This window comes from Caretta caretta, chromosome 13 (assembly GCF_965140235.1).
Source record: "Caretta caretta isolate rCarCar2 chromosome 13, rCarCar1.hap1, whole genome shotgun sequence".
NCBI classification, from domain to species: domain Eukaryota; kingdom Metazoa; phylum Chordata; order Testudines; family Cheloniidae; genus Caretta; species Caretta caretta.
In genome coordinates, this window is record NC_134218.1 from 9,558,461 (window position 1) to 9,573,994 (window position 15,534).

The following is a 15,534-nucleotide window of genomic DNA, read 5'->3' on the forward strand; positions in this document are numbered from 1 at the left end:
CAATAACTGTTGGACTACACAGCGTTGCACTCTTGTTCCAAGAATACATCAGAAAACAGATTATATGCTTCAGCCGCCATCCTGTTTTTTGTTTTTTTAATTCAATACAAACTAATTCCTTAACAACTAAGGCAATTAAAAGGTGTGCATATTGTAAAGTAAGAATGCCTGTTGACCTTTTTTCTCCCCAGTGGCACATGTTGGGTTAAAGCCAACAGGGTCATAAACTGACTAAGCTAAGATCCAGGGATACATATAAAACAAAGAAATTTGCAATAACCTCCTTCCACAGCTCTGATGAGGAGGCAGTTAATCTGTTTAATGAAAAACTTACTAGTTTAATGTAGTATTAATTCCAGCACAGCTTGTTTTACACTAGGTTTTATGTAGTAATTACATTTTGTCCTCTCATTAAGGGGTTTAATGTCTAGTAAAAAAAAATACTCTCATTATATTCCTGATAAAACAATATTGTTAAAACGCAGCATTGAATTATGCTCTAAATAACTGACGCAATTGGTATTTTGCACCTTACTTGTAATCATGACCCCACCATTCAATCTCAGTGATTTCAAACTAAAATCATTTTAAACGCTGGGGGGAAAAACGTCATTTTGGAAAAACTATATTGCTGAGTCAATACCTTAACTCCACAATGTCTAAAGTAGCACCTTCCAGAGAGCAGTCAGGTAGTTAGGAGTCATTATAAAGGATCCCACAGTATGAACAATTTCACTGACTCCCCTTTTGGGGAGAAAATGTCATTTGTATTTACTTAATTATTGCACAGACAATAAATTACTGATGAATCAATGACATTCATTAACAAAATCCCCCTGTTTTCTTCTGTCAAAAGGGGGTAGAGGCAATTTACGGAGAGAAATATTGGTTTGTCCAGTCAACCAGCTTGGGCCTTTAGAGCTATTCAGAGAAGAAGTCACATAAAAGATCTGCTCTAAAAATTATTTTGGGGAAGTTCTATGGCTTGTGATATACAGGAGGTCGAACTAGATGATCACAGTGGTCCCTTCTGGCCTTGGAATGTACAAATGTATGAAAGAATTCCAGCAGGCACAGGTGGACAAAATGGGCATCTGTGCACTAAAAGTGGAATTAATGTCCAAGTGAGCTAGGAGCACAAGATCCATTAAAGTCAGCAGGACTTGTGCACCTCAGTCTAGTGCTTTTGAAAGTCCTTTTTAAAATGCTGATGTAAGCATTCAAGGATAGAATCCTATTAATGCACCCCTATTTAAATATTGGCCCCACAGTGTTCTCCATCAAATCAAATCATTTCCACTTAGAAAATACCTGATAACGCCTCAAATTTCCATGTAAGGATGTAACCTGCAGATCTTTGGCTTTTGGACTCTCTCATAACCACTCGCCCAAGAACCCTAGAGGGAAAGTTCCGAGTGTAATAAGGCCAAAAACTGGCTTTAACTAACCTGCAGTTACTGAACAAGCTAGAGCAGGTGTGGAATGTGTGAGAAAAACTTGGAAGCATGCAGATAAATGAAAATACCAGCTTCCTGCAGCTAACAATCATGCAGAATAGTGTATATGCTGGCTTGCATACTACAGTCAAAACAAAAACTGCAGGATATAATCAGAATTCTTGTACAGCTGACATGGTGGCTTTCCTTCCATAACAGCTTTACTAAGAAGCTCTCAGACCATATCTGCTGTTACTTTAGTCACACACACACAGTATATGGCAGATCCTTGGACACGTGTTAAGACATTAAATCAAAATAAACCTTTTCTGTTGCAAGTTCTCATTTTGGGAGGAAATAACCAAAATGTAGCCTTTTTCTCAAGAACAGGAGTAAACAAATAATATTTTTATTGTTCTTCTTTGGAGGTTCAATGGTTTCTCGCATTTGCTCTGCAATCTTGATGCCATGGTTGTATCTCAGTTTCTTGTGTATCTTTCATATAGTCAATCTGTAATGTTAAGAAAACATTAAGAGAGGTAGAAAAGACTACTCTAGGGTGGTCAGAAATGAATTCCCAAGGCTAAAGACTGCCAGAGGCATCTGACAATGTGTGTGTGTTTACAGTGGATGGAGTGAGATTTGAGTGCTCACAAGTATCCATGGTCCGCAACCCTTCTAGTTACTGTGACCCAGGGCTGTGATCACCTTATTACCGCCTGCCTCCCGCACCAGGGAGTGTTGCCTGTGCAAGCTGGGTGTCAGCTCACCAACACAACCAGCCTGTCAGCTGCTCAAGCACTCTCTGTGCTACACCAGCCTTGTCTTTGCCTTGCAGATCAACAATAGATGCATCCTAGTCCGTCCCCCCCGAAGTCTCTCCAAAGAGTCCCCCTGTGGTATCCAGCCCCTGATCACTGGATACACATAACAATCCCAGGTCCTCTGTTTTCAAGGACGAGCGTACCTGTTTTACCCTAGACCTTTGCTCCGGTATTCCGCACAGCACTTGAGTTCAATTATAAAACAGACAATTCATCTAAGAAATAATACAGATTCAAATAAAAACCAAAAAGAAAAGGAGTACTTGTGGCACCTTAGAGACTAACCAATTTATTTGAGCATAAGCTTTCGTTAGCTACAGCTCACTTCATCGGATGCATACTGTGGAAAGTGTAGATCTTTTATACACACAAAGCATGAAAAAATACCTCCCCCCACCCCACTCTCCTGCTGGCAATAGCTTAACGCAGGTCCGGGTTTTCTCCCCCCCCCCCCACACACACACACGCGCGGACCCACTCTCCTGCTGGTGGTGGCTTGTCTGGGGTGACTGCTCTCCTTGCAGTGTGTGTGGTGGTCAGGGTGGGCCATTTCCAGCACGGATCCGGGGTTTGGCAAGAACGTCTGAGGAAACCCCCCTCCTCCCCCCCAGACGTTCTTGTTAAACCCTGGATTTGTGCTGGAAATGGCCCACCTTGATTATCATACACATTGTAAGGAGAGTGGTCACTTCAGATAAGCTATTACCAGCAGGAGAGTGGGGTTGTGTGTGGGGGGAGAGGGGGGTGAGAAAACCTGGATTTGTGCTGGAAATGGCCCAACTTGATTATCATACACATTGTAAGGAGAGTGATCACTTTAGATAAGCTATTGCCAGCAGGAGAGTGGGGTGGGGGAAGGTATTTTTTCATGCTTTGTGTGTATAAAAGATCTTCTACACTTTCCACAGTATGCATCCGATGAAGTGAGCTGTAGCTCACGAAAACTTATGCTTAAATAAATTGGTTAGTCTCTAAGGTGCCACAAGTACTCCTTTTCTTTTTGCGAATACAGACTAACACAGCTGTTACTCTGAAACCTGAAATAAAACCCAGTGTGAGAAATGGGAACAAATGGTTATATATTAAAACAAAATCATAACACGTATTCTTGAGCCTAAATGTAATTAACAAGTTTATCCTCCTCTCTAAAGCATTTTCAACCAAGCCTGGCTGAGATCCCTTTTTCTTGAAGCAAACCTGCTGTCAGCTTCCTCGATAAAGGATGCTAAGGAGTCTCTCCGCACCCCCAAATATACAAGAACAAACCTTTGATGTTCACCTCAAAATAGAATCCCCCAATGTTTACCTTTTCCTGTTAATTTCCTTCTGAAATTTTTGCCTGCTATTCATTAGCATTTGACTCAGAATGCTAATAGACTCTTATTATATGACATATAATACACAATGGTCCACCATGGAGACAAGTGTCTCCCATCCACTGTTGAGAAGTTTGTCTCAAGACATGCTACCTCTGAGTGACCTGCTTTTAACTACAGATCTAGAAAACATAATTTTTAGTATATATACACAACATTCTTCACATATTTTCCATATGTACATCTTGCAACGATTAGGTTTACACCAGCTTTCAGCAGTGACCTTGCAAGACCCCTTTTGGTGAACCTAAGCGATCCCAGTCCCCCTATGTACTCATGTTCTCTGCCAGTTGACATCAAGAGGTGCTTGAATCACAGTTAAATACAAAATTAAACATATGACACTGACTATTTGGCTTTCTTGATGCTTGGGGACTATATCTTAATGGGTGCTCTGAACCTTTTGATACATAAGAGTTACACAAAGCTAGAAAATAATCTCTCTCTCTCTCTCATACACACATACACACACACGCTTTTAAAGCATACCAATTTGAGTGCCTAATTTTAAAAATACAGTAACAAAATTTGCATATGTTTTGCATGTGATCTTATTCACAAGATAGTAATGGATTGCTCTTTGGCCTTGTTTGAACACGCAAATGCAAAAGCAGATTTTACCTGCCAAATGTAAGCAGGGGGAATAGTCCCGCCACTGTGGGGAATTTTCCTGGCTTCTGCACTACCCCGGTGAAGTGCACTAGCGAAAGGATCTGAGTCCTCGCTCCCACTTCCTTTACCCAGTGATCTCCCTGCCCTTGAGGACTCCCTTTCCACTCTCCTGTCTGGCAGAGTCCTCGTAACCCCAACAAGGCTGGGACCAGGATTCCTGTGGGGCTCGACCCCCAACCCTGCTGTGGGAACCTAGGACAGGGGCTAGGGTGTCCCCACTCCGGGGTACTCTCTCTGCACTGGGCAGTTCTCTGATCCACTGACCATTACATGCAACTTATTTAATCAACAATTAATTTTAAAAAGAATAAGGAAAAATGGGAAAGGTTAAAGGAAACACATCACCCCGCTCTGTGGCAGGGAACATCACAAACAGTGTCTCTGGAATGTCGGGGCAGTTCACAGTCTGTTCCTTGTAAGTCCCAGGCCCCTTCGCAGGCCCTGGCTGTGCTGCAGGGATGCTGTGGGTTGGACACTTGCTCTGGTGGTGGCCTCACGCTCTCAGGCACTCAGTGGTAGGACCCTTCTTCCCGGTGTCACCCCCGCCCTGTCGGGGTTACGATCCAAGCCTGGCCTGCAGAGCCTCTTGGGTGAGGCGTCTCCCTGTGCTGGGCCCGCTGCCCAGGGTCCCCCTCGCTCTCCCCAGCTGCTCACCGCACCCAGCTCCGGACTGCTCCAGCCCCAGCTCCACCACTCGGTCTCAGCGCTGCTGCTGCTGCTCTGCCTCCAGCTCCCTGGGCTGCTTCTTGCCCCTCTGCCTCTGGTTGCTGCAGCTCTGCTCCCAGGACAGGTCTGCTCTGCAGGCTGCTTCTGTGACTCTGCTCCCAGCACTGACCTGCTTCGTGGGCTGCTTTTCTGGCCCCTCTGGCTCTGGTTGCTGCAGCTCTGCTCCCAGGGCAAGTCTGCTCTCTCTGGGCTGTGCCTCTGGCTTTGGGGCTGCAGCTCTGCTCCCAGGACAGGGTCTGCTCTCTCTGGGCTGCTTTTCTGGCCCCGCTCTGCTCCCCAGCTCTGCTCCCCTGCTTTCTCCTTAGCTCAGCCCCACTCTGTCTGACCCAGGCAAATCCAGCTCACACGGACCACGGGACCTCCTTGGCCTCCTGACTCCCTGATTAGCCTGCCCACCCTGTCATTCAGGCTGACCTGGAGCATTGGCCTCTCCCCATTGTTCTTGGGGACTGTCAGTCTCAGGGTCCTGGTTTCCCATAGACCCTTCCCCCTTTTAGTACTGGGAGCTAGCAACTAAAACACCCCCACTGAATGTTAGTAAGGGGGCAACAGTCCCCTTACACAAAAATGGGGGTAGTTGGAGAGAGACTCTTTTTCAGAGGCTAGTCTGAAATTTTGACACTTTCTATATTGGTTGAGTTCAGAATTTAGACTTCGTTTTCCGTCACAAGAACCAATATTCACTTAGAGATGTTTCATTAGCAATAAGTGATCCTACAAGCATGGAGGCTTGTGCAACACGCTGAGAGGCCTGTGTTTTTCTGGTAGTCCAGCATCCCTGGTGTCACGTCATATTAGTCCCCTTCTGGAGCCCGACCCTCTTTCACCAGCAGTTCCACTCATCACAATTTCTAAAGAAAATGAGCAACACATAATTAAACTAATTTCCAGACACACAAAACTACCATAAACGAGATTACATGAGCAATTAGCCTAATCAGAATCAGCTTTACCATGGACTCGAGTAGACACATAGCCCCTGAGACAACACAGTTTCCTCAAAAAGGGATCAGAACAGTCCTGCATAACCGCAAAGGCTCGGGGAAGGATATTTCGCAAGACATCTTAGCAATAACATTCTGTTGAGGACCAAGTTAAGTGATGGCAGTTAAGGCGATGCAGACAACAATGTAGAAGGTCTTATTAAAGGGTGCAGTATGAATCATGTGATCCTATGTTGTAAATAGTGTAGCCCAGTGGGCTAGCTTGCCTTTATTATATTCACTGCTACTGTAGACCAGTGGGCTAGCCTGCCTTTATTATATTCACTGCTTTGCATTATATTCAGCAGTAATGCAAGAAACCGACAGGCCTGTATCCTGTAAGATATTAGCTTCAGCAAGTTAGCATAAGGCTTGAGGCCTACGAACTTTAAACAGATAAACTCCGCACAGATAAATGGCCCAACGGAAAACCCCAAGTATTTGGGGAGCTGAAAATAGAGTTTAAGGGGAATTTCTGACCACAGGTACATGAGTCAACCACTAGGGTGACCAGACAGCAAATGTGAAAAATCGGGACAGCAGTGGGAGGGTAATAGGAACCTCTATAAGAAAAAGACCCAAAAATCAGGACTGTCCCTATAACATTGGGACATCTGGTGACACTATCAACCACAGAAGTGTCCTGGCAATGAACTGACACACATAACAGGTACATGAGATACATCTAAGACTAGCCTGCTTTCTTATATATCTTTTCTAATTTTCTTATGGGTTTGCTTATTTGTTTTATTATAATAGGTTTACATTACAGTCACAGTTGCCAACTTTCACATAGTAAATAAGCACCCCAACTTTCACAATAAGCCAAAAATCAAGCTAATCCCATTTCAAAACAAGGCCAAAACAAGCCAATCCCTAAGAACCCCAACACTCTATGTGACTAGATCCCCCCAGCGTGCAGTCTGGGACTGTGGTGGGCCCGCTGTGCACCCCTGACACTCTCCCACCTCTTGCCCCTGCTTGCCAGGAGCTAGTCAAAAAAAAAAAAGAAGCAACAAGATACAACCAGCAAAAAGCTACAAGCCAAAAACTAGGCAATAAGCAACTCACAAGCCAATGAAGCCAAAAAAAAGCCCAATTTCTGTGTTTTTTCCGTGGGTTTGGCATTTCTGATTACAGTATATTTTTGTTGTAATGCAAGGGACCTACAGGCCACATCCTGTATGTTGAGCTAATATAAAAGTTAGCATACATATTTTTGGGACCTTTCACCTAGATAGATGATGATGATGAGCTGAACGATAAGGTCCATATATGGCTGTGACCTTTAACATAGAGGATGCGTTGAAGTAGGCTGGCATAGGGGGCTTCCTAAATTCACACCTTTTTAACTTAACAGGTACACTGGAACTTGGAAAGAACCAAAATAACCAGGGAAAATGATAGTGATGAAGAAGATGATGGCTAACATTTTAGGTTGTTCTACAAGAGATGGTGTGAGTATATGGATGTGCGGCTGAAAATTCTGTAGTATCTCTACCTACTGAGTTGCGGGGGTTGTGACTGCGCTAAATGTATCAATAAACTATATTAGTAAATATAAGAAAGTTCCTATAGTGCGAGTGTTGCAACTGTGTACATCAGGGTTTGCAACTATATCTTAATTTGAATATGACCAAGCCTGATCTTGGGGCAAGAACCTGTCAACCCTCAAAGTGATAACTGGGGATTCCTAAGTAATCAATATCATTAATACATAATGTAAAGATTGGGCAACATGAGTTATGGGATAATTTTATATAAATGAGAAAAAGAGCACGGCCATTATGAGAGGACAGTGTAGCCCTATGGGAATTCAAGTGGTAAGGAATATATAACATTGCTCTGACAATATCCAGCGTAGAAAGTTTAGTGTTCTCATATTTTTCTTTGCAGCATCTACACATCGAATACCAAAATATTATTTTTAATATGTGAGGAAAATTGTTTCATTTTTGTTGAAGGAGCAGAAGACCAAGTGCTAGACTGAGGCAGTGCATGCGTGCAAAGAACAGGCAGAGCTGAAGAAGCCTCTCTTTCTGTAGTACCTCCCTCCTCCAACTGCAATCCACTATAGCTGCCTCTGGGACACTAGCCACTAGAAAGGATGTGGGGAATGGCTCCACCCTTCTGCCCGGGGAGCGTTTGTTACACATGCTGACATATAATAGTGGGCTTACTCCGCTCCCTCTACCTCCTTAACTCCCACTGAACCACCACCTTGCTCAGAGCTCCAGCTAAAAGCTATGATGCAGCCCAAAGAAAATTAAGCCTGAACTTTGGTATGCTGCACAGTGATTGTTTATGAACTAGGGAATATAGTTTGAACATTAGTTTTTAAGCAACTTATTTTTGACATTTCCATTGCATTCGTAGGGCTTCTCCTTCTGTCTGTTAATTTACCATGAATTCCCCGCCCATCCCTTTGTTTAAGATTATTTAGCCTACATGCTATGGCACCTTGTTTTAGTACAGAAGGTGGTGGGGGGGGGCCTGAATCCACTCTAACTCTTATGGTATTAAACATCTGCTTATACCAGTATTTCCTCTCAGTGGGGTACGGAAGAACACGTTTCTATCACTTACTTATATTCTAAACCAAAACAACAAGAGAGTGTAACATCAAATAAGAAACATCAAACATCTGATTTTTTTTTTCCAAATGGACAGAAGCCCAAGTACACACCTAATGAGCAAGTACAGTTACTGAAATTGCATACCCAGATTAGGTGCGAATAAGTGTAACTGGGCATTTCTCATAAACTCAGTTAAACACTCCAGGGCTTCTTCAGTATTTTTTCTTCTGGTCACTGTAAACAGATATGTACAAATAGAAGATTTTGCTTTTAAATCAGACTTTTCCTCCCGTCCCATTACTTTAATTATATTGCCATTGTTTATGTATGTATTTATTTTGACACAACAGCCTGCTAAGTAAATGACTGGGATGAACCAAATTGTGGATTTCAGAATTCTGAGGTACAAAGACCATGCAGCTTGGGACATTGCAGTCTTCCCTCCTACTCACCCACCTACACATAATGCTTCAGGGTCCTTTCATTACCTTATTTTTTCAGTTTTCATATTCCATTTTTTTCCTCTCTCCAAGAATCAGATAAATACATGTAAAGAAAAAATTGAATTCAGAAGTTTAGTTTAAGCTAAGCAACATGCCAATATTTTCATTTTATAATAGTGCTAGTTCATTAATTCCAAGTGAAACCAGACTTCAGGTCAGTGACTTTCTACTCTCAATCTTTTCATCTCATTAACAAAAAATATCTTAAATCGTCCACCGTGATGGACAGGACATTTTTTTAAAGATACTGAATAACTAAATGTGTGTCTTTTGTAAGCATCCATCCAGAAAAACTACAGTTCACGCAATTGTTGTGTTTCTGGGGTTTTGTTTTTTGTTTTCCTTTTTCCAAGCTAACTCAAGGAGATTTATTTATTCACATTCTATTCAGAGCCCCATTTGCCAGAAATAGGATACCTGAAACCGAACAAATCTGGGCCCATATTGCACAATTCCTCTACAAGCATTTGTCTTTAAACCACCTTAATTCCCAGTTCACTGCTCTAGTGTAAACACTAGGCTCCTTGCTTTCACTCTGCCTACAGCACAATGGGTTGTGAGGACACCAAGGGGGCCTGAACTAAATTCTTTGTTGCATCTACACAAAGTAGTAAATGAAGCATGCAGCTCAAATTTCTCCTGCATTGGCCAGGCCCTTAGTGCCTTTCCTTATGGAGGTGAGGGATTTAAAGCTATCATTTTCTTTCCCACATGCTTCATCTTTCAACTTTATCAAGCAAGGGGGAAAAAATACGGCTTTGTTTTGCACTAACTGTTCCCATCAGATTCTGACGCATATCTTGATGAAAGCTAGGCTGTGATGGAGTGAAATCAAAAGAGGAAGAAATTTCACCCCTGTGAAATTATGCTTAAAAGGAAAAAGACCTTGGAAAAAAAAGTTCCTCATTGAGTAATTAGCCATAATAAGCTTAGATAGACAACAGATCAAACGAGTGCTCTTAAAAGAGTTGTTGAGGGAAACAAAAGAGAGAGAGAGAGATTTTCTGCAAGGGACTACAAACAACACTAAAAATTTAAAAGGTAGAAATATTGGCAAGTTTTTCCATTTAAGCTATAACAAACTACACATGGTTGTCTGTCTCTCTGATCAGTTTCATGATTCCAAGGTGAGCTAGGAGAACTTGGGGGGGAGAACAGCCTTTTGTGCAAGTACACCTATTATTTCTTTTCCTTTTTTCCTTTCTTTCCTCAAAGCTAGATATATCTCTAAAGCAGACACCAATCCACCTATTGTACATCCTGGGCCCATTCCTGTAAGTTCACCCTGCTGTGAGATGTCAATGGGAGTTGAGAATGCTCAACCCTTTGTACTAATCTTCTTCAGGGTTGAAAGTCAGCACCTCTTTCTCTCTCCTTCTCTGCTGAAAGGACTTGCTCTCACAATGAACAATCAGATTTCCAAATATAAATATTAACAGCTTAGAAATCCCTTCATCAATGCAGCAAGGTCTCAATATTTTTCAAGAGATACTTAGGTACTTAAGGACTCCATTATCCTAGTGTCTGAGCTCCCATTACCCTGGTGCCTGAGCCCATCACACTCTTTAAGGTATTTATCCTTACAACACTATGTGAAGTAGGGAAGCACTATTATCCCCATTTTACAGATGGGGAACTGAGGCACAGAGAGATTCTCTCAGTGTTTGGCACCTTCGAAGATTTGGGCCTACATGACTTGTCCAAGGCTATGCAGGAAGTCTGTGCCAGAGCAGATGGCTGAACTGGGATCTCCAAGACTGATGCCAGCACCCTAACCACTGAACAATCCTTCCTCTCCAATTCTAATTAACACTGAGATCATTTTTGGTAGCACGACAGGACACTCAACAAAACACTGCACTTCAGTACTCATGCCATACTTTAAAAAAGAAAAGCAAAGTGGTAGTTGCAGAAATTTTTTCCTTTAGGAGGAGTTTGAATTATTGGATCATTGGCTCTTTGCAGACTGCCAGCCTGCAAATGAAGGCACATGTAACACGAGGTCAAACTGACTGCTGTTTTATTAAAAACAACTATTTGAACCAAATCCACCAAACTTAAGCCAATCAAGAAATCCAGGCCAAACTGGAGCCAGACTAATTTCAGGTAGTAACTTGGGAGGAGTCCTGAGCCAGGCCCTCAGGCCTGCCCCCCTTGCTCTCAGCCCATGCATTGCCCAAAGACATACATTAAGTATATATGGGTTAAATTCCTGGCTCAACTGCAGACAATGGCAAAACTCTCATTGACTTACTTCCACCAGGATTTCACTCATGTAGTTTTCAACGCCATGACTATAGAAATTTTCTATTGCACTCAACTGATAAAAGCTAACTGTTTTGCGTGTATTCAGAATAGAATTATGTTCTGGAGGCTGGTAGCGTCCAATTTTGGATCAGCAATGCATGCCTATAATGATGTATTGGGAAAACACAGGTATGCAACAAAGTCACTTCTTTTAGTCACATTGTGGACTGCTGGCCCATCTCCTCAGCCCAGGAAGGACTGGGATCACAGCTAAAAAGTCTGCTGCAGGCTCTTTTTCTCAGGGATTCAGCTTTATTTCCTCTATACACTACAAATTCAGCACATCAATTGTCCCTGATCCCCTAAGTCAGGGTCTATCTATTCCCTACATGTGTACCCACCCTATCAGCCCTTGGATGAGGGTATGCCTGCATGGTAGCTGGGAAATGTGATTTCCAGCTCAAATAGGCAAACATGCTAGCTCTGCTTGAGCTAGTGCTTAACAATAGCAGCGTGACCACGGCAGCACAGGTGGTGGCTTGGGCTAGCCCCCAGAGTATGTATCTAGGCATCAGGCAGGATTGTACATGAGCAGCAGGCCTAAGCCATCATCCATGGTGCCATAACCACTCTGCTACTCTAGGCGCTAGCTTGTACAGAGCTAGCGTGCGTACGTCTACTTGAGCTGATATACCTCCCAGTTGCTCTCTACCCCACCTGAGATACTTGCTGCTTTTATAATCCTTTGCTCCCTAGCTGATCAGTCTCAGCTGGCAAGTAGCTGATCCCTCACAGGTAAGGCTGGGCCCAGCTCTCCTTAAAGGGCCAGCCAGCCTGTGACACACACACTTTGATTTTAAATGGCACTCCCCATAATTCACAGGTAGTAACCTCAGCGGGCTTTATTCCAATGTTGCACAATAATTTTCTTCGAAGATCATTTGATCACACTATTTCTGAGTTGAAGATACTGCATTTCTCTCTAGAGAAAGCAGTAGTCCAGATGTTAAGAGAAGTAAATAGACCATAATGCAAATTCTAAATTTACTTTTCATCTCTAAAACACTGAAATTTTTAGTCAGGGCCAAATCTGAGTTATCTCCCACTCCCAAGATAGCTGACTATACAAGATTTGGTTCATGAACTCTTTTTTTTTTTTTTTTTTTTTGCATGGGTGGGTAAGCTTTGTCTAAAGCTGGTGTCTTTTTGCCCTGTGCTTGTTATAAACCCAAGTCAAGGAATCCACCTCCGCTTCCAGCATACACATTGCTTGCTTTACTCTTATAAAGGTTAGGCTGAACGTGTGTCTAATGGATCTATAACGGTGATCATCTGACAATGAGTTTATTTAGACTGCTGTGCTTTGGGCGGATCTGCTGAAACAAAGTCATTGTGTCAAGGTGCCGGTAAGTTAGCTACATCCACTAGATACAAAGAAGATTCAGGAGAATTGAAACTATAGGTGCTGGCAAACTAAATGCAGGCCTCGTGCATGGCAGAAGGGCTGACAATACCATGGTAGTGACAGTACCATGGAATCAAACAAAAACTACTACAACAAAAAAATTAAAACCCTATGTTGCCTCTTTTCCCCTGATCAAGTTATCTATGCTTTCTGTGAGCCTGATTCACTGCAAATTGTTCCAATTCTTTTCAGCCTTTTGCATTGTCAGTTTATTTGTAAGTATTTATTTCAGGCATCTAGCAGGAACGCACGTGCAGAGACAGATAAGGTCACCCAAGAATTTGGGGTGAAATTCTAGTGCTATCAAACTCCATGGCATCTCTCCCATTAACTTCAATAGGGCCCAGAATTCAGCCCTGGAAACAAAAATGGCTTTGTTTAAGCAGCAAAACATTTTTCTTTATAACCATGGTATTTCATTAGAAAGGAGATCAAATTAAATATGGAATTGAAACAAATGACAAATAATTACATTTCACTTTTGTAAATATTAAAATTCTTACTTCAAAACCAGCATGTGCAAAATCAGATTTGTTTTAATTAAATTCAAAACTAACTTTATCATATAAACATTTTATCCATTTCACCAAAAAACTTTCATGAAATGAACTATTGTGCTTCCAGACCCACAAAGACAAGCTTTCTATTAAAATTGTTTTTGTTCTTCAAGGCAAATTAATTATCCTGAATTAAAATATACAACACAGTGCAAATTATGTTTTAAACAAGTATAAATAGTAAATCCATGTAATAGAATCTAATTACGATTTCTAGGACATTTTTTTTTATGTCCTACCCCTTCCATAATTTAAAGGGAATGAGTTAGATAATAGGGTGGAAGTACCTACGCAGCCATTATGCATTCAGCCAAACATTCAGAGCACCGTACCTGTTGTGCATGCATTAAGCCAGGATTGTACAAGGACTAGATCTGCAAAGAGATATAGGCACATCACGGCCACTTCAGGCACCTAAGTCCAAAATTTAGACCCTCATTACCCCTGCTCAGTTGCCACCTAACCCTGCAGGTGCCCATGCTTCTACTGATAAAATTCCCTAGATGCCTAAAAATCATTGGAGCAAGGACTCAACTTGAGTCTCCGACACCTCAGGTGAGTGCCCTAACCACTGGGCGACAGAGTCATTCTCTCCCTTGCTCTCTTTCCTTGGCCCTTTGTGTAAATAAATAGTTATACAAAGCAGAATGGCTTCAACAGGAGAGACAGAGACCCATCCACCCAAGAATATCCCATATCCAGTAGTCAGAGCACTCACATAAGGGGCAGGAGGCCAGGGTCTAAATCTAGGTTCAGATCTCCAACATGTTGGAGAGGGCTCTCATCATTGGGCTAACGGTTATAAGACTTCCTTCTCCTCCTCCATTGCAGGCTCCTCCCCCCCGAAGAAAGGGTGTTACTCACCATCCAGGAGCACCCTCTTGCAGCAAGACTCATGGCACTTCCACCTCAATTTCCCCACAACCATCTTCAGCCCACTCCTGCCGTAGAGGTGACCTGACCCTCCAGCCAAGCCACTTTAAAGCATTCAACCCCTTCTGGGGTAATAGGCTCCCTTAGTCCAAGTCCAGTACAACATCAAAACAACAACAAAACTTAGGCCCCCCACTGAGCTCAGCATTCAGCCCCCTTCCTTACAGGTGAGCTCTCCAAAGCAACAGCCTGTCTGACTGCCAGTTCCTCCTGGGCTCTAATCCTCCCAGCCACCCAGGTCAGGTCTACTCTCCTACCCAGAACCTCTGGCAAGCCACAGCCTCAGCGAGTTCCTAGCTCAATCCCAGCTTCTTGCCTCACCTCAGTGCAGCCTGTCCACTCTCCTCCAAAGCCAGCACTCAACTGCTTCACTTTCCACCTTTTAAGACCTAGACCCTGCACACATACAATGGACGATGGGGGGCTACTGAACAGAGCTGACTGGCCCAAGGCCTCTTGGCCCTTAAAGGCAGGCTGCCCTGTCACAGGCACTTAACTCCAACAAAGGTTCATGGCTGTGAATCCCAAGTGGAGACAGATGCCCAAATCTCTTGAGTGATAGGGTTTAGGACACACCCCTTTTGTTGGTATTTCCCATTGGCTAGTTTAGGTAGCTCCCCACTCAGCTTGCTGGCTGGCTTTTGCAGATTACATTCGTCAGTGCCTAAACTACACCCCAGTGAATTATGCAAGGGGAAAAAAAATCAAAATTATGCAAAATTAAATCCTTTTATTATTATTAATAAATTATAGCACTACTTGAACCTTCTTTAGAAATATATGCAGGTATTTTGTATTTATATAGCACATCTAGCCCATTTTATCACAAAATCGGTCATATTTTATCATTCCTTGAACAAAAAAAAGTGACCCAGCAGGTGTGATTTTGAAAACAAAATAAAGTTGTTAAATAAAGGACTTGTTAAATTGAGATTAGTTTTTACAATTTTCAGCAAAATGAAAATTTTTATGCAGTAAATTAGATGCTCACATCTTTTTAAAGTCCATATGCAAAACAACAAACAAATGAACGCATTGAGTTCTTGTACAATCTCAAGTGCTGTGCAATGTAACAAAATTATTGTGCAGCTATATTGGGTTCTTCTCTCATACCGCTTATCAAAATACTAGCACAGTCAGTAAAAATAAAACAAAATAAAGCATCAATAAGACTAAACCAATGGATTTTTTGTAACCATAAAATCTTTTTAAATTCAAAGATTGATATAGAGGAAC

General features: G+C 42.4%; 1 protein-coding gene across 6 annotated transcripts in view; it reads right to left on the reverse strand.

The window, feature by feature from the left end:
* Window positions 1-15,534, reverse strand: part of CDH4 (cadherin 4) — a 671,722-nt gene that overhangs the window by 573,463 nt on the left and 82,725 nt on the right. The gene's annotated exons all lie outside the window — the stretch shown is intronic.